Genomic DNA, 19,093 nt, shown 5'->3' with positions numbered 1-19,093 from the left:
GGGATCAGCATCACCTAGGAGCTCATTAGAAATGCATAATCTCGAGCCCCACCCCAGGCTTAATGGTGAATCACATCTGCATTTTAACAAGACTCCCAGGTGATCTGAATGCACATGAAATTTTGAGAAGCACTGGCCTACCCGTGATGCTACGGAGCTGAGTGAAGGTGTTGTGCACAGGCACTAATATTTATCGACTTCAAAGCAAAAGACATGCATTTCCTTCAGCAACAGCCTCTGAAATTGTTCGTTTCCAACATGGGAAGTCCTCCATAGCTGGATACTCTTTATAGTGTTTGGTTTTATTAACTTAACATTGATTTATTATTCTCCCTCAACCCTACCGTTCTACTGTCAACCCAGGAGAATACATTATACACATTCTGGAACCTCGTGCTGGTAAAAGTTAAAAAAGAAAAGACATGATCTAAAAGCTTTGTTTTCACAAGTCCCTTTTCTCCTTCCTTATCCCAACTAAACCCAAAAGGGCAGCAGCTGCTGAGAGTAAATGTGGAGGCTTCTAAAATTAAATCAGCAAAAAAAAAAAAAAAAAGTATATTTATTACTGAGGTTGGAAGGGAAGGTGACATTTTTAAAGGTTAAATTAGGTAAATTAATTGAAAACAGAACAAGTAAAAATCAATCCTCCTTGCAGAGAGTAAACACATGCTATTTTTCAGTTGTTTGGTAAAGTAGGTCCCTCTGCAGCTCTCCCTAAGATTCCTTTGTGATAGATGGAGACAGGGACTTCATTACATTTTTTTAGCTCCCTCAGTGCCAAGGCTATATGGCTCCACAGTCCAGCAGAGCTCTCATGGTTAGAGCACATGGGAACGATGTAGGCCAACCACCACGTTTCAGCCAAAGGGACTTCAGGACTAAGGACTTCGAACCAAGCAATAAGCTCTCTTAAAAAAAAAAAAAAAAAAAAAGGTCATTTCTCAGCAACATTGAGAATATTGTATCAAAAAGGGATTTAAAGGGCAGCCCGGGTGGCTCAGCGGTTGAGCCTTTGGCCCAGGGTGTGATCCTGGAGACCTGGGATCGCGTCCTGCATCAGGCTCCCTGCATGGAGCCTGCTTCTCCCTCTGCCTGTGTCTCTGCCTCTCTCTCTCTCTCTCTCTCTCTCTGTGTCTCTCATAAATAGATAAATAAAATCTTTTTTAAAAGGGAGGATATTTAAAGATTTACAGGGTAGAATCTATTCCCAGATTTCACTCCTGGGCTTTGGCAGCATCGTTACTGTGTTTGATACCTGGCTCTTCCATTTTCTAGGTGTACAACTATGAGCAAGCTCTTTACTCTCTCAACTTCACTTTCTTCCACTATGGAGGTGGGATACTAGTACCTCCCCACTAGATAAATGTGAAGCTACCCTGAATTTAGGGTAAATGTAAAATACCGAATCCTCTGCTACCATTTATCAGAAGCTTAATAACTATTAGTTCCTTTTATGGCACATCTAGGTACAAAGATTTGATTATCACTAAACATGTTGGAAGAAAAGGGTTTGCTTGTGGATGCAAGCTTCAGGGAATTGATAACATCTGATTTATGTATACCGTGGTTATAAGCCAGAGGTGGAGTTTGGCAGTCTGTCAGCAGAGCTTCCTTATTCTAACACCCTCTTGGGTAAAAAATAGTCCTGTACCTCTGATCACTTCACCTGATAGTCTCATCTGATCAAATGACACAAAATGTTGTCTCTTCTTAGAAATTTTGCTGCAATCATTAGTTATCTTTAAAAATACACAATCTTGGGCAGCCCGGGTGGCCCAGTGGTTTAGCACTGCCTTCAGCCCAGGGCCTGATCCTGGAGACCCAGAATCAAGTCCCATGTCAGGCTCCCTGCATGGAGCCTGCTTCTCCCTCTGCCTGTGTCTTTCTCTCTCTCTCTCTCTCTCTCTCTCTCTCTCTGTGTGTGTGTGTGTGTGTGTCTCATCAATAAATAAATAAAATCTTAAAAAAACAAAATAAAATAATAAATTAAAATTCACAATCTTATGGGAGGTAATACAAAACAGAAAATTCTGCTTCAAAAAAAAAAAAGAAAATTCTGCTTCCATAAAAAATAATAATTTTCCTCTCTTGGTTTCCCCAGCAGTAGCCAGAGTGCCAGAGATGATAGGCAGTTACACTACTGTAATTGGAGCACTGATGGCCAGCGTGTTTGATCTGCTAAACTTGCAATATGAGGTGGCTAAAATATGCAGATTTTTTTTTTTTTTTTACTCCTGACCAAAAAGAGTCAAATTCCATTTGGGTAGAGAAATATACCTGTTTATCTTCTTGTATCAAACACACACACACACGCACACACACACACACACAAATAGTCCTTAGAAAATGAGACAGATATTTATATGCAAAAAAAAAAAAAAAAACCTCAGTCCACACTTCGCATCTTATATGAAATATTAACTCAAACTATATCAGGTCTATATACAAAATGTAAAATGTACAGCATCTTAAAAAAACACAGGAGAAGACCTTTGGAACACTGAATTTAGGCAGAACTAGATTTGACCCCAAAAGCATGAAATAAAAGAGAAAATATTAGTACCTTGGACTATAAGAATTTTAAGTGTTTTACTCTGAAAAAGACACTATTGAGAAAGAAAAGCCTTGAACTGGGAGAAAATAATTGCAAATTACATATCTGACAAAGACTTGTATTAAGAAAATGTTAAACTCTCAGAACTCAAGAATAAGGAAATAAATTTAAAAGCTGTTGGGGCACTTGGGTAGCTCAGTTGGTTAAGTGACTGACTCTTGATCTTAGCTTAGATCTTGATCTGGGGGTTGTGAATTCCAGCCCTGCATTGATTGGAGCTTTCTTTAAATAGATAAATCAATCAATCAGTCAATCATGCTGAGAATAAACAAGTGCTAATGAAGATGGAACATAACTAGAACACTGGTGAGAATGCAAACAGTCCAGACACTGGAAGATAGCTTGGCTGCTTCTTATAGAGTTAAACATATACTAATAGGTATTTTCCTAAGAGAAACATAACTTGTATTCACATCCAATAAGACTCCGTTTCTGTAAAATTCTAGAAAAGACAAAACTTAGGGATAGGGAACAAATCAGTAGTTTCCAGGGCTTGTGGGAGTGGGAAGGAAAGGACTACAGATCCATGGCATGGTGGTGGGGGTATTGGAGGAAGATGACAAAAATGTTCTTCATTTGGATCATGGTGATAAATAGAAGACTTTACGCATTTGCTAAAAGTCATAGAACTGTGTGCTGCATGAAGTAAATTTTATCATATGCAATTTACATTTTTTTTAATTTTTAAAGAGTATTTACTTGAGAGAGAGAGAGCACAAGAGAGGGGCAGAGGGAGAGCAAGAAGCAGGCTCCCCGCTGAGCAGGGAGACCAAAACAGGGCTTGATCCCAGGATCCTGGGATCACAACCTGAGCTGAAGGCAGACATTTAACCACCTGAGCCACCCAGGTACCCCCACAATTTAAGAATTGATTTTAAAAAAACATATGTGCTGAAAAGAAAGAAGCAAAATTGTTATTCTCATAAATTATGTAATCTCATATATAAAATACCTAAAAGAATCTCCAGAAAAATTATTAGAGATGAGGGTCTGACAAGTCAGAGAGAAGATCCATATAAAAAAGCAATTGCATTTCCCTACACTAAGATGTTACTGGTATAAAGTGTAAATTTAAAAACAGACTCATTTAGAGGAAGTTCATTTATGAAAGGAATTAAATATGGGAAAATAAAATATAAGTAAATGGAGAAACCTACCATGTTAATGACAAGTGTAAAGATCCATTTTCCGTGTCAAAATGCTAGACTACAGTCCTTGGTTGCCCTACTAAGTATAAGCATTTATTATAAAGGACAATTACAACAATGTGGTATTGGAATGAGGAGTTTCAAAAGAAAATTTGATCCAATGAAACAGAATAGACAGCCCAGAAACAGGCTTCTAGCTGCATGCAATGTGATTTATGAAGTGTCATTGCAGGACACTGTGGAAAAAAAGTGAACTACTTCACAGGACCATACCAGTGCATCTCATTTGGTTTTTTGTTTGTTTGTTTTGTTTTGTTTTTTTCATTTGGACTCAAATAGCACATTAAGCAAAAATGGCAAATCACAGATAAATGTATATAGTATTACACTATTTTTATAATACTCAGAGCAACACGACTAAATAATATTTTGTTTAGAGATATATACATATGTAAAAAAAACTTTTTTAAATAGCAAAGGGATGATATACATACAACTCAGGAGGTTACCCATAAGAGGGAAGAGTAAAGGAGTTGGAATGGGAAGGGAGCAAAAAGATGTATTCAAGGGCATTGATAATGACCTTGTTCAAAAGTTGAGTGGTGATGATGAGATATGCAACATGTTTATCAAATGGTAGGATATAATCCCAAAACAATTAGAATAGAAACAGCCAGAAATGACCTGAACAGCCCCAAGTGTCACACCCACTGACCATTAGCCCCAGTAGGGGTACTTGTAGTTCGTTATGCATCTTAATGTACATAACTGTTATATATTTTCATGGATCTTAAGTAGCATATAAGGAAAACTATAATAGCCACCAGGTACATGAAAAGCTGCTCAAAATAACTAATCATCAAGGAAATGCAAATCGAAACCATAGTGAGATATCACTTTACACCTGTGAGAATGGCTATCATCAAAAAGACAAAAGAACAAGCGCTGGTGAGGATATGCAGAAAAGAGAAACCTATGCACTGTTGGTGAGAATGTAAATTGGTACAGCCACTATGGAAAACAGTATGGAGGGGATCCCTGGGTGGCTCGGCAGTTCAGTGCCTGCCTTCGTCCCAGGGCGTGGTCCTGAAGACCCGGGATTGAGTCCTGTGTCAGGCTTCTGCATAGGGTCTGCTTCTCTCTCTGCCTGTGTCTCTGCCTCTCTCTCTCTCTCTGTCTCTCAGGAATAAATAAATAAATAACTAAAATCTTAAAAAAATCTTTATGGAGGTTACTCAAAAAATTAAAAGTAGAACTACCAGATGATCCAGCAATTCCACTTTTGGGTATATATGCCAAGGAAATGAAAATAGGATATCAAAAAGATATCGACACACCCACAGTCACTGCAACATTATTCGCAATAAGCAAGATCTGAAGACAATCTAAGTATCTGTCAATGGATGAATGAACAAAGAAAATATATGTATGCAATGGAATATTATTCAGTCATGAGAAAGAAGGAAATCCTATCATTTGAGACAACATACATAGACCTTGAGGGCATTATGCAAAGTGAAATAAGTTGGATAGTGAAAGACAAATACTGTAGGATATCACGTACACATGGAATCTAAAAACTGAACTGTAAAAACATAATCAAATGGTAGTTACCAGGCTCTGGGGAGGGGGAGAAGGAAATGGGAAGATGTTGGCCAGAGTACAAACTTCCAGTTAAAAGATAAATAAGTTCTGAGGATGTAATGCTCAGCTTTGTAATTATAGCTAACAATACTATATTTAATGCTAAAAGAGTAGGTCTTAAGTGTTCTCAAGACAAGGAAGAAATGGTAATTATGTGACTTGATGGTGTTAGCTAACACTACAGTGGTAATCATATTGCACTATTTAAGTGTGTCAAATTAACATGTTATGTACTTTAAACTTACACAATTTTATATATCAATTATGTCTCAACAGTGCCAGAAAAATTACTATCAGTAGATAAACGAATTAGTAATTCACAAGAAAACTTTATAAATCATTAAAATGCAACCTTATCGTGGATTCTAAATGCATCAGAAAAATTCAAGAAAACGGTTTCTTTTTTATCCATTTCCAGAAAACTTCTTTCACTATTGTTTACAACCCCCCCTGTGGCAATGAATCAATTTATTCTCCCCAAAACGAACAGAACAGAAATAATCTATGTAATTCCATATAACAAACTAAAATTTCAAACTTTAGTATGTTTGATGTTCCAGAATTCTGTGATTAATAATATGATCAAATAAGAAAAATTTAATATATTCCCAAGATTGTGGGAATGAATAAAATATACTAAATGGGTATTTTCATAGGACCCTTGGAAAAAATTACCCCTGCAACTAATATTCCCATCATCTCCCTAATCCCCATGACTTACATTCAAAGTAACAAGAATAAGGACAGTCTTGTCAGATGGCAATTATGCTTCCCTTTTCATGACTGTTTTCCTAGCACTTTGAACAGTGATTTATTTGTAGTAAGTCGACGATAAATTTTTTTACTTAATAAACAAATAGAAGAACACATAAAAGAATGTCTGTATAACAGCCCTTCACAAATAAAAATACTAAGTTGACTCAGGACAGCCACAATTTTAGCCAAGAGCTGACATGAGGATAAATCTCTATTTTAATTTCCCTATTGCTCCTTACTGCCTCTCTTCCTACATGGGTCTGGCAACACACTCAGCTTTAATGCTGTTACAGAATAGATCAAAGACTAAGCCTAACAGAGGAGGAAAGACAGTAAATATTGAGTTGGCACCAAAAGCAAAACCACTGTAACTACTGTTCATGGGTTACAAAAGAACCAGGGCCTCTAGATTTGCCTCTGACTTCTAGACCTTCCAGAGCAGCCTGATTTCACAACTGCATGAAAAATCAGTTCTCCTCTCTGAATTCTATAAAGTGTATCTTGTTTAACTCATAATGTCTAATGTAATTTTGAGATTTCAAATTCATAAAAAACATACTCCCTTTCCACAACTGAACCCATACACTTTAGTTGGATTTGCTGGATATCCACACACACACAAAATCCAAATGCATAGTATATAATGATATCTTAAAGACAAAATTTTAAGTTAAAACACATCAACGTCAGCCAAAAGAGATTAAAAGCCGTCTTTGAGGATCACATAAGCAGTAGAACATTCATAGAGAATGAATCCTCATAGTTTCAACAACTAAAAATAATGTAAAACACAGGAAGCAAAGTGGATGAAAAAAATAAGAGGAAGCAAAAAAGCATTATTATATGACCTTGTGTGGCCTTGAAGGAAAAGCAATAATTCAAAAGACGAAACCTTCTGAAAATGAACATAATTCAGATACATGTCATGCCAATGAATTAAACGTATTCAACATTTTAAGTTGCAAAACCGTTGCCACATATACTTTTAGCTGACTTTTTACTTTACAGAGAGAAAACTTGAGGTACTAGAAATTTAGCCAAGATCGCTCAGAAAACCAGAAAAAGCATCAGAAATAGAACCCAAGGGATCCCTGGGTGGCGCAGTGGTTTAGCGCCTGCCTTTGGCCCAGGGCGCGATCCTGGAGACCCGGGATCGAATCCCACATCAGGCTCCCGGTGCATGGAGCCTGCTTCTCCCTCTGCCTGTGTCTCTGCCTCTCTCTCTCTCTCTCTCACTGTGTGCCTATCATAAATAAATAAAAAATTAAAAAAAAAAATTTAAGAAATAGAACCCAAATACTCAGCCCGACATTTCTTCCACTCAAGACCATTCTGACCCTTTCTAGAGAAACCCCTAAATGGAATGAGAAAGATACAAAATCAATCATTTCAAAAAATAAGATGCTCAATCATTTAATTGGTAATTTGTCCATGACTCCATCTATTTAATGGCTTTTGTTTTTCACTGAATCAAATGATAGCTGTCATCGCACCCACAGAGAATACAAAGCAGCCAACTGATTCAGTCAATTGAAGCGAATAAAATAAAAAATAGCAGCCCTTTTACTTTTAAATTGTTGAGGAGTAAAAGATTTCAAACTCCTTTATCTCATTAAAAAGAAAACAGTATCTTGCAGACATTTAAAAAAAATATGACTACTCCATTCTCTTGAAGTTTCAGAATATTTTAAAAATTATTCCTGAATCCATGCGCTTTGTGATTATTTTTTCATAATGATGACCTTTCCTTTTCATCTCTTTTCATACTACGTACTTAATGCCCTAGGTGGTCTGCAGTATCAATTAAGGATATGGTGTGTGTTAGGGGAAGAAGAACTAGCTCTCCTATGTATATAAAATTAAAGTTGTTCATTAGTCACTTTAAATGAAAGAAGGCAGAAGGCTATTTTATTCTTTTTTTTTTTTTTTTTTTTTTGATTCAACCAAGGGGGAAAAAAACTGTACAAATGAAGAGGAAACAAGGAAGGTCATTCTGGTCATATAACAGATGGACAGGCTGAAGAGGGAATGCATCCCAGCATAATGTTTGATTTTATTAACATAAATAGAAATTAAACCTGCTCAAAAACCTTAGAAGGCAGTCCATTATATCTCCTAGCCTTGATTTGAATTGTAAAAAAAAATCATTAAAATTAGAAGTGCACACATTGATGTGACATTTAATTTTGCATTTTCTTTTATACTTTCAAGATTTCTACACTGTCATGAGAAAAATTCGTTTTACCTTTCAGCTGTGGGTGGGTGCCCATGGGGCTACTGGACCAGAGGAGGTCACTAGGCATTTCATCTCTATACATTTATGAATGGTTTGGACCTCCTCTTTTATCAGTGTGGGTTGTGGGAGCTTATTAATCATTTTCTAAAACATTAATGGACAGACAAGCGCTCTGCCAGCTGGCGAAAAATGGCAGCTGCAGCAGCATGCAGAGCACCCTTGACACAATTAAGGAATGAAGCCAGGAGCCAGGGCTGGGGGCCATACAGGAAAGAGCATACCTTCAGCGACGTTGTCAATCAGTAAGGTTAAAAGGTCAATGTGTATCAATAAAGAAAATCTAACAGTCATTTTTCTTTGCTCTGATGACAGCCTTCAGACTGTTTGAGAAAGATCATCACTAACAACACGGGAACTTTTCACCCCTGAGCAACCTCAATGGATCAAATGCATGAACAGCCATGATGAGCAATTGCTTGCAATTTCATCAGAAACTTTTTCCAAGGTTTGTAACCATGAAACCTCACTTTTGTTCAAACATGATCAAACAAGTACAAAAAACAAGATGAAAGGTGCCTTTTCATTTTATACAAGAAAGGCCAGCAGGATTTAGAAAAAAGAACACCAGCCTAGGTTAGGAGATCTGGCTTTTAGTCCTTACCGTAGGGCTGACAAATTGGGTGACCATCATCAACTAACTTAATCTCTCTCAGACCAACATATAAAATGAGGAGTTGAGTCATGGTATTTAAAGTCATTTCTAATTCTGAAATACTGAGCCCAGGGGTTGCTTCCTGTAAACTTCAACATCGCTAAACACTTATGTTTGTTGACTGTATGATATGTTGATCTCCAAGGAAACCAAGAGGAAATTTTCAAAATTAAGAACTCTGTCTCTGTCAGGTTGGAACCAACCCAAACATTTTGCACTCCTGCCATCTCTCTTTGCTTCTTTGCCTTTACTTATTTCTCTCCCCACCTTGCATCTCTTGACAAAATGTTCTCTTGTTACTCTGCTCTCTCCAAATCTTGTTATTTGCAAACCCAAGCAATTCTTAACAGTCCCTCCAACAAACCACACTGATATCCCTTCTCTTAAATTCAGTTCTTCTTATACTCAATAACACACAGCTATAGTTAGCTAGTTGTTTTTGTTTTTTTTTTTTTAAGTATATAATTCCTTTGTATCGGTCCTCCATAATACTGCAAGTTCCTTACAACAGGAACTGCTAAGATTTTTCTGGACCTCATACAACTGATGGCAAAGTACCAGTGTATGAAGGAGGCTTCCATAAGTGTGCCATTGACTAACGAATAGTTCAGCTTAGAATGTTAGAAACAATTACCATATATTTTCCTCATAAAAACTTTACATCACTTAACAATTCTAATTCACTTGACCCTCTTCCAACCTTAAACAATGAAATTCTTTTAAAAACTTACTCTTCTTTGTCTGCATAACTTTAAAAGCACAAGAAACAAGATGTAGCATAATACCTTAGTAACTGACAGATGTTGAAAGATTTTTTTTTCTAGCTCACCCTTTTTGTATCTATTCTTTACTGAATCTTTTTGTAGATTCATAAATCTATTTAATTATTTGACAATAATCAGGTCAATCCATTAGGAGTCAAACATATTTATTTATATATCTCAACATATTTTTTGTCAACTATAACATCCAATTATTTTTCTGTGATGCTCATTCTTAGCCAGGCATCCTGCATTTTTATTATGCATTTTTCTTTTCCTTGAGTCCCTTACCTTCTTTTTTTTTTTTTCTTAAGCAAATGTCATTCAGTCTTTGTAGGGACATTTTTCCAATATCAATGTCACTTGAAGTGCTGTTTTTTTCTTTCTTCTTAACAAATCTTACCTTTACAACTTACTATTATGTTATCATTCACTTAACTGATGACTAATATAGTGGTTAGACACTCTGCAACTGGGAAATTTCTATGTGAATATACCCAAATCTCAACCCCACTGGAGAAGAAATTCCTTTCAAATTACATTTCTTTTCCATGTCAGGATCTGATTCTCATCAATTTTGTATTTTGAACATTCTCCTCCAAAAAAGAGGGAAAAGTTTAATGTCTTATATTTATGATATCATTTATCATATAATACTCACATAACAACTTGTCTACATTTCCTACTTAAATAGGATGCATTGTCTGAACAATGCAAAAACATCACTTTACTGAACTCACAAGTATTCATCAAACTACTAATTTATTTATCACAATCTAGACCAAGAAGTATGTCTGTTTTATGTTTGAGTCAACATCTTTGGTCAAAGCCTAAACTGTCTTTTTCTCTTTCCTGTTCTATTTTTTTTTTCATTTTTAATAACTACATATGAAATTAAAGCTGGTTTTCAGAAAGGGGACACACTCAGTGAAGTTACTTTGTATCTCTACACTGATGGTTCTCCATTTAAGATTGTACCTACTTTTACAGTATTTGTAAATTCACTTTCCTTTTCAATTTTGTCATAGTTGTCATGATTTTCTTTTCAAGCAAATGAAAATGATTCAAGTAGTACTCATAGTTTACGTTCACAAGTTGCCTTCCAAATTCCACTTGTCTGTCCTATAATGCATGCCCATTCACTCCTTTCTTGAACATCATTCTACATACAGTTTCTCTGCATCCATGAGACAACATTTTTCTGCCTAATGACAAAAGAAATTCATTTTAATCTACCAGCTAAAAAATCTATTGAAAGCAATACTCTGACAGCTATAAGGCTGGACACGGGTATAATTATGGCAAAATAAATCATTTGCCAAAAACTGCCTATGAAGTTGTAGAGATGCTTTCCATTCAATAGTTATTCACTTAACAAATGTGCTATGAAATATAAACTATCTAATTATTCCAAAGACTTTCCTTAATGCATTGAAGAATTTAAAAATACTGTGTACATTATTTAAAAATAGTTATTTTCCAGATAATTTCTCTATTTAGATTTCCCAGACAGAGGCACTCACTAACAATGTCTTCAAGAAAATTCAGTCAGTCTAGACAAACTTAGCATTCAGAAAAAGCTACATTGCAATTGGCAACTTTCTGACTGCCTAATATTCTCATCAGGCTTAGATGTTAACCAGATTCAACATTTACCTAGAAGAGACTAGAAAACATATACTAAATTACTGTAGATACACTGCTTGCCTATCTGGCTTGGGCAGCCCTAATGTCTATTTCTGCAGAAGAAATGTTAGTTTCCGTGCATTCTACCTACATTAAAATTACAGTAATATCATCTTTGACTAATGATACAAAATATACATTTCAAAAGGGAAGACATGCACATAAGATTGGAAAAATAAGTAGAAATGTCTTGCCCTGTGTGCCTTTTAAAGAACCTTGAACTAGGCCATCTGTATGTACTTCACAATGAAACTCAACAGGCAGCCACTGAGGCTCTTCTCCATAGGTATGAAATGAGAAATTCGGAGAGCTGTTGAACATTGAATTTTCTCAGTGGAACAGCACATACACATTTAACACAAGGGCTTCTGCCACCGAGACACACTGGGGAAATTCAGCTTTCAATGGCTTCGACTTCGCACCCCACAGCACAGTGTCACACAGGCTGCTGTGCTCAGCTTGGTGTGCTCCATAAAACAAGGACAAGTACTTTTAAAGACCAGCAAAATGATAACAATTGGAGCTGAGTTGCTTGGTTCTCAGATATGCAAAAAAAGGACAAACACAAACCATCATTTTGAGATGCTTCTCTACAGACTGTCTGTTCTTTGCTCTGAGTCTCCAAAACTAGAGTGAGAAACACAAAAAAAAACTATCCACGTAAAGTGAATGTGTTTGTAAATATGTTTGCCTTCACACCGGTTGTTTTATAGCACTGAATTTCTGTTGGCAGTTATATTAAACATTCCCTTTATTCCAAGTTACCATTTATTTATCTGTTTATTTTACCAAGAGCAAGTTCAGGTCTATACAACAGCATGCTCAGCACTCTGGCACTACATTATTTATGAATCAAAATGCAAACCTGGTGGCTTAAGGCTCAACATTTTGCATATATGCTACTGTGTCTCATGATAGCTATCATACTTCGGACATGATCTTTTATTTATACTGGTCTGAGACTCAAAACAGGAGGGAAAAACCCAAGACGCAGAAAAGAGGAGCACAATACAAGAAAGACAACTTAGAAGTCATCTTGCTCTATCATCACCATGGGAGTTAATTGTAAAGAAACATTTTTTCTGAAGGGTGCCATCAGCAGGTTTGTAACTACACCAACGAATTACACAGTAGAGTATTTTGCAAGCATTGTTTAGAAATAACTGTTCAGCATAGGAGCCATAATCACTAGCATATCATTTGACACTTATAAGAATGTGTTGCTGCAACATTGCTGTAGGTAGCAAATGTTCCCAAATTGTTTCACATGGAAACCTAGCTATTCCACTACTAAAAAAAGAAAACAATTCTAAATGAAAGAAAAGTCAAAGGCCACTGTCACCTGAAGTTCAATCAATATAATTAATATATCTCTGCCTTGTTTGGCACAACTCAGTGGTCCCTGAAAATTTTGTCCTGATATTCCCATTGTTCCTTATTATATAGAATGTGTTTATGCTTGTGGGACACCCGTGTGGCTCAGCAGTTGAGCGTCTGCCTTCGGCTCAGGGCATGATCCCAGGGTTCTGGGATCCAGTCCCACATTAGGGAGCCTGCTTCTCCCTTCCCCTGTGTCTCTGCCTCTCTCTGTGTGTCTCTCATGAATAAATAAATAAAATCTTTTTTAAAAAAAGAATGTGTTTATGCTTGTAAACAACATGTAAAAATAGCAAAATCTGAAATCATATATTCATATGATTTCTAGATTCCATTTTCTAGCACAGTTTGAATAACAATCCAAATATGGAAGCTTCTGGGTGTATGTTTGTGTTTATATATTTGAGGACCTTTGCAAAATCCCTATGGCCTAGCTGATCAGAGCATATTCTTTATGGGTCTAGGTAACAGAATATCAACAATCACAGATCTGAACTCCAGGTGAGCCGCACAGCTTAGAGATGTCTCATGGCCACATGTTTTAACCTTAAGCCCAGGTAGTAGCATAACAAATACTAGTTACTAATTATATTACATGAAACAGACTGCAAACAAGCTGATCTCCGTAGTAAAAGAAGTGTATATGCTATCAATGGTGTGTTTGTGACAAAAATGGCAAAAAAAAAAACATTGTTTGCTATAATATTTCATATATCTGCAATTTTATTCCCCTAAACACCTTATCTTTAAGTTATTGCTGAGGTGCCCGACCGTAAATTACTAAGCATTCAAGTCCTAGCCTAAATCACTGCTTGTTTTTTTTTTTTTTTTAAGATTTTATTTATCTATTCATGAGATACACAGAGAGAGAGAGAGAGGGAGGGAGGCAGAAACACAGGCAGAGGGAGAAGCAGGCTCCATGTAGGGAGCCTGATGTGGGACTCAATCCTGGGACTCCAGGATCATGCCCTGGGCCGAAGGCAGGCGCTAAACCACTGAGCCACCCAGGGATCCCCTAAATCACTGTTGTTAAAGCTACTTTTTCCCTGGGTAGTGGATAAGATTAGGTTACCTGTATGGAACTGTCACCTGCTTACAGTCTAAGGTTCCAGTGATTTCTTATTTTAGATAGATAGATAGATGATAGATAGATAGATAGATAGATAGATAGATAGATAGATAGATGTTTATGTATTGGTCAAATATTCACTTTAACAGACATCAGTGTGATAAAAAAAAAGTAGATTGTGTACAGCAAACTATTTATTGTACTTCACATACATTCTTGGGAAACAAAGAATATTTTAAAAAGTGTTAGAGAATAAATCATTTTTAATGTAGCTTTATTTACTTTTAGAATCAGGCTCAATTACATCCTGCTATCTCCGAGTTGTTCGTTCCAATCTGTTTGGTCTCACTTTTCTCTCTGTATCTTGGGAGTCAGAACTACAAGCTTCAGAAGTCAGTTCAGATGGTTATCTGCAATTTCTCTTTGTAGTGCTCTACGAGGTCAAATCCATTACAGCATATGTTCAGACTGACTTTGCACACTTAACTCTACTGGGCTTTCAGTGACATACTCAGCACTTCACCTGAGAACCTGTTATCCATAGATACAGAAGATGCTAAAAATGATACATACAAAAAAAAAAAAACAGAGAAAGAAAGAAAAAGAAATGGTTCATGCCTACACAGTACATTTATGGCTGACTAATCTACAACTCCTAACATCATCTAATAAAGATCATGCCACCTTTTTTAAAGATTAAAATCTTTTTTAACCACTGAATGGTACTACTCTGTTCCCAAGACACTTGGGCTCCAGACAGAGAGACATGAAGTGTTGTCTCCATGGACTTCCTGGGAAGGACAGCAACATAATCGTGTCATTGCATAATTTGCCACTCACTAAGGGAATGTGGAGCAGTAGAGAAAGTTCAGCAAACACTGACAACTGATTCAGAAATAGGAAACACTGGGCAATTTTATTTCCCCAAAATGAATACAATACACTAAGCCTTGCAACTGTGCTGCTCAGTTTCTACCAACTTGCATTCTTCTAGAAGGATTTCTTCTTATTTTAAAAAGACAACCTGATACAATTTTCTGAACGACTAGTGAAGACAGAGGGGTCAGGAGATAATCATATATAAAGAGGTGGCGTTTATTTGCCTTTCTTTTATTCTGTTTGTCATTGCTTCTTTGAAAAATTATTATATAGGCAACAAAGGAAGAAAATATCTAAATTTTTACCACCATAAGTGACACTGCAGGAGCAGTAGATGACATTTTGAGCTTTTATTAAAAAGTCCATCTAAGAAGAGAGTAAGAGGGCAAAAGCAGTCACCTAGCACAACTGCAATGATGTTTTTGCCAAACAGTAGTGCTTAGAGGCCAAGCTTTACTCTAAGAGACACAGCCTGCAGCCAGCATGAGAATATCTGAAATGGCCTCAGAAATAACTGGGCCATTGCCCCAGCAACTTGCTCCCCTTCCTCCCACCCCACACCCTCACCCACAGAGATGCCATCAGTAATCAGCTACCTCCCAGATTCTCTCAGTAGCTCTAACTGCCAAAATTGAAATAAGGTGAGAAGAAGGGAGGTCTAGTTGTTAGGGTTTTTGCAAGCTACCTCTGCTAGATCCTGTGCAGAGAATTTTTCAGTATCCAGCTCTTAACTTCAGAGAAGTAAAACTCTAAAAGCAGAAAACAACCTGCCCCTCTTCCTCCAATAATAAAGTTCTTCCTCACTTTATTAACTGTTTGCCTTCATCTGGTCAAGCTTAGAATTTTAATATCTCTTTGACCTTTTATACTTTCTGACTACCTCTGGCCCCATACCCCATCCCAAAATATTCTCACCAATCTTGTTTCTTCCTTTCTGCTTTGGGCATCTATTTCCTCCTTTCAAACCACTCTAGCACAAGCCCTTACAGCCTAAGAGTTGGCTGATTTCTTTTTTTGAAAAAAATTTATTTATTTGTTTGTTTATTTATTTATTTGAGAGAGAGAGAGAGAGCGCGCACACCTGTACAGAGGGTAGGGACAGAGGGAGAGGGAAAGAGAATCTCAAGCAGACCCCACACTGAGCACAGAGCCCAATGCTGGATAGATCATGACCTGAGCCAAAATCAAGAGTCGGATGCTTAACTGACTGAGATACCCAGGCACCCCTGAGTTGGTTGACTTCTAAGTTTCATTTCACTATTTACCAGATATTCAGGTCAACACCTGTGAATACTCTGAGACTTTACCCTACTTGTATGCTAACAATTTAGTCTGCCACAGTTTCATAGTTTCTGGAAGAAGACACAAAATTCCTGGGTCAGAGACAAGAAGATAAAATAAATAATAAATGTAAATATAATTAAAAACAAATAAATGTAATTAAAAAGAAACTACTCAGAGAAATAGTATTCCGTAGCCAAAAATGTCACCACACATTCCACCTCGTAGAGTCTCAGTTCCCACAGGGCAATGTGAAAGAATCAAGTGACTCTTACACATGGCATTCCAGGAAAGGAACCCTTAGTTCAGAGAACCCAAGTCTTTTAAAATGGGCAGTAAAAAAATAAAATAAAATAAAATAAAATAAAATAAAATAAAATAAAATAAAATAAAATAAAATAAAAAGTAAAATGGGCAGTAAACTTGCTCAACCTTCACCCCAGAGGGAGATATTGTTTTTATTGCACCAGACAATAAATAAACCTACTCCCTACTCCAGAAGGAGATACTGGCTCTATCTTTCAAAGCTGTTAGCTATGCAAATATCCATGAAAAGTTAGTCCAGAACAGAGGCAGTCAGCAGCCATGCTCCAAAGATGTACAGAGATGCAAAAGATGCATGGAGGACTGTCTCCTAACACCTTGGGGAGACTACTTAATCTCTCTAAATATGTGTTGCCTCATCTGTAAAATGGGAGTAATAATACCCCCCTCATTGGACTGTTACAAAGTCTAATTAAATAACACATGTTGAAAATGTTTTAGCTCATTGACTGACTCAAAAAAGTGCAGTAAGAAAACTTACCTAATTATTGCTTTATTATTCAAATTCTTGCTTTGACGTTGCTACCCTTACTTTTCAGTTATTTCTCATCCATATAATACATGTGTATTTGGTCAGAACGGTCCGGTCACTTACCACTAAAGAAGACAGTTGTTGCATTTCCATCTCTCCAACTTCACACATCTTCCCTGTCTGAAATCCCTCCCCACTTCTCACCATAATCCCAACCACCTTTCACGACCAGCTGAACCTCTGCCAATTCTTCAAAATTCCCTGAGTCATTGCAGGCCCCAGAGAATATCCCTTCCAGCAACTCACTGTATTTGCATATACCCCTCAATAAATGCCAAATTCCTTTCACCTTATTACATTTACACACTGATGGATTTAATTTCTCCTAGCTGGTCTCTCACTTGACTCCTTTTTAACATTTCCACATGGGCTTTCTTGCTTCTCAAGTAAAAGTCAATTATGCGTACAAAATAAATTATGTGATCATATAGCACCACGATACAATTGTCAGCAAGAACCTGTTTTTCCCAAGGTGATTAAGGAAAGCTTTAACTAATTTTTTTTTTAATTTACATTCCATTCTCTCAATGGTCCCTCCAAATTTTTTTTTCCTCCAAATTTTTTTAATCCTGAAAATAACTGTTCTTTGTGGGAAAAGAACCTGTGCTTATAACTTTGGCTCATTCCCTGAGCAAAACTGAAGTAGAAGCTGGAAGTTAATGCACTCTTTCTGGGCAAGTGGCTTAAGTTGAAGTGAATTGAGAGTTCAGTGCAAGTGTCTACCTGTCACCAGAAATGGCCATCATCCCTGATGTTCTGGGCTACAAAATCTTACTAAGGGAACAGGATGAATTAAGCTGTTATTTGAAATGGCATGAGTCGCTCCTAAAGGCAATCCCATAGAGAATGCTGTTTAGGTCCCGAAATAAGTCCCCAGGGAAACTTGTGCCTCAGCTCCAGAGCAGTTTGCTTGTCACTGTGGCCATTTCCAAGAGAACTAAGTATAAATCCAAGCCTAGAGGCAGGGTGGGCAGAAGGAGTGCAAGAGAGATCTGGGGGCAGCAGCTGCATGTTAGCTACAGGTTTGTGTGTGAGCTTCTGACTGGCCTCTCAGAGAGAAATCCAATCTTGATCTGAGCACACTTCCAAGCTTTATTTTAAAGAAAAACTTTTTTTTAGAACACAATACCACATACTATCAACACATCAGTTAGGAGCCTGATACTTCCATAACATCACATACTATCAACACATCAACTATATCACTTAGAAACCTGATGCTTCCAGAAAGGCAATGGAAATCTCTATAGAGTAGCACTGCCCAATATAATGCTCTGCAATCATGCAGATGTCCTACATCAGTGTTTTCCAATACGATAGCCACTAGCCACGTATGGCATTGAACACTTGACGGTGGCTGGTGCATCTCAAAAATAATCTGTTTATTTTACTTAATTTTAATTGAGTAGTTAGATGCCACAGCTCTAGAATCTACCATATGGCTGCCCTTAATTTTCATGAACATTATCTCATTTAGCCCTCAAACTAAGCCTGCGAGGTAGGTATTAGAAGGTTTATAGATGAATAAATAGAGAATAAACTATTTCTAATTGTTAGCACAATATTATATAACTAATTAGTAGCAGAGTCAGAATTTAATCATACTTTTCAGATTACAAAGGTGAAGTATATTTCCATCTTTTTTTCATTTGTATCACCCTGCCTTTTCAGAATCAAGTCCAAAATACCTTGGCATGAAAATGTTTTGCAATCTGATCCCAGTCTATGCCTCCAGCCTCACCTCCACCACCATCCTCTCCACTCCCTCTACTTTAGGAACATATTTGCTCTCTGAACCCTAATGCATTTTCCCAAATTCTCACCTTTCATAGCACCCATAGCTTATAAGATCCACCCTCTACTTCCTATCATTCTCCATGTCTGTTGAGCTCCGGTATTAAGTTCTGATCTTGTATCATTCTCTATCTAGAATGTGAGCTGAAAGAAGAATTCCATATCTACCTACCCTGTGCTCCCAAAATGTAGGACAGTACCTGGTAGATACTTCAAGAATATTAGTGACTCATACTAAAAGGCAAACATGAAGATATTAAAGAACGAAATTCATCACACA

General features: G+C 37.0%; 1 long non-coding RNA gene across 1 annotated transcript in view; it reads right to left on the bottom strand.

The window, feature by feature from the left end:
• Positions 1-17,162, bottom strand: part of LOC121493899 — a 210,190-nt gene extending 193,028 nt beyond the window's left edge. The window contains exon 1 of the long non-coding RNA XR_005988589.1: positions 17,083-17,162. This is a non-coding gene — a long non-coding RNA (uncharacterized LOC121493899). The remainder of the gene's footprint in view (positions 1-17,082) is intronic.
• Positions 17,163-19,093: the final 1,931 nt, after the last annotated feature.

The sequence above is a fragment of the Vulpes lagopus genome, chromosome 1 (genome assembly GCF_018345385.1).
Source record: "Vulpes lagopus strain Blue_001 chromosome 1, ASM1834538v1, whole genome shotgun sequence".
NCBI lineage: Eukaryota > Metazoa > Chordata > Mammalia > Carnivora > Canidae > Vulpes > Vulpes lagopus.
This window is presented reverse-complemented; position numbering and strand designations above follow the sequence as displayed.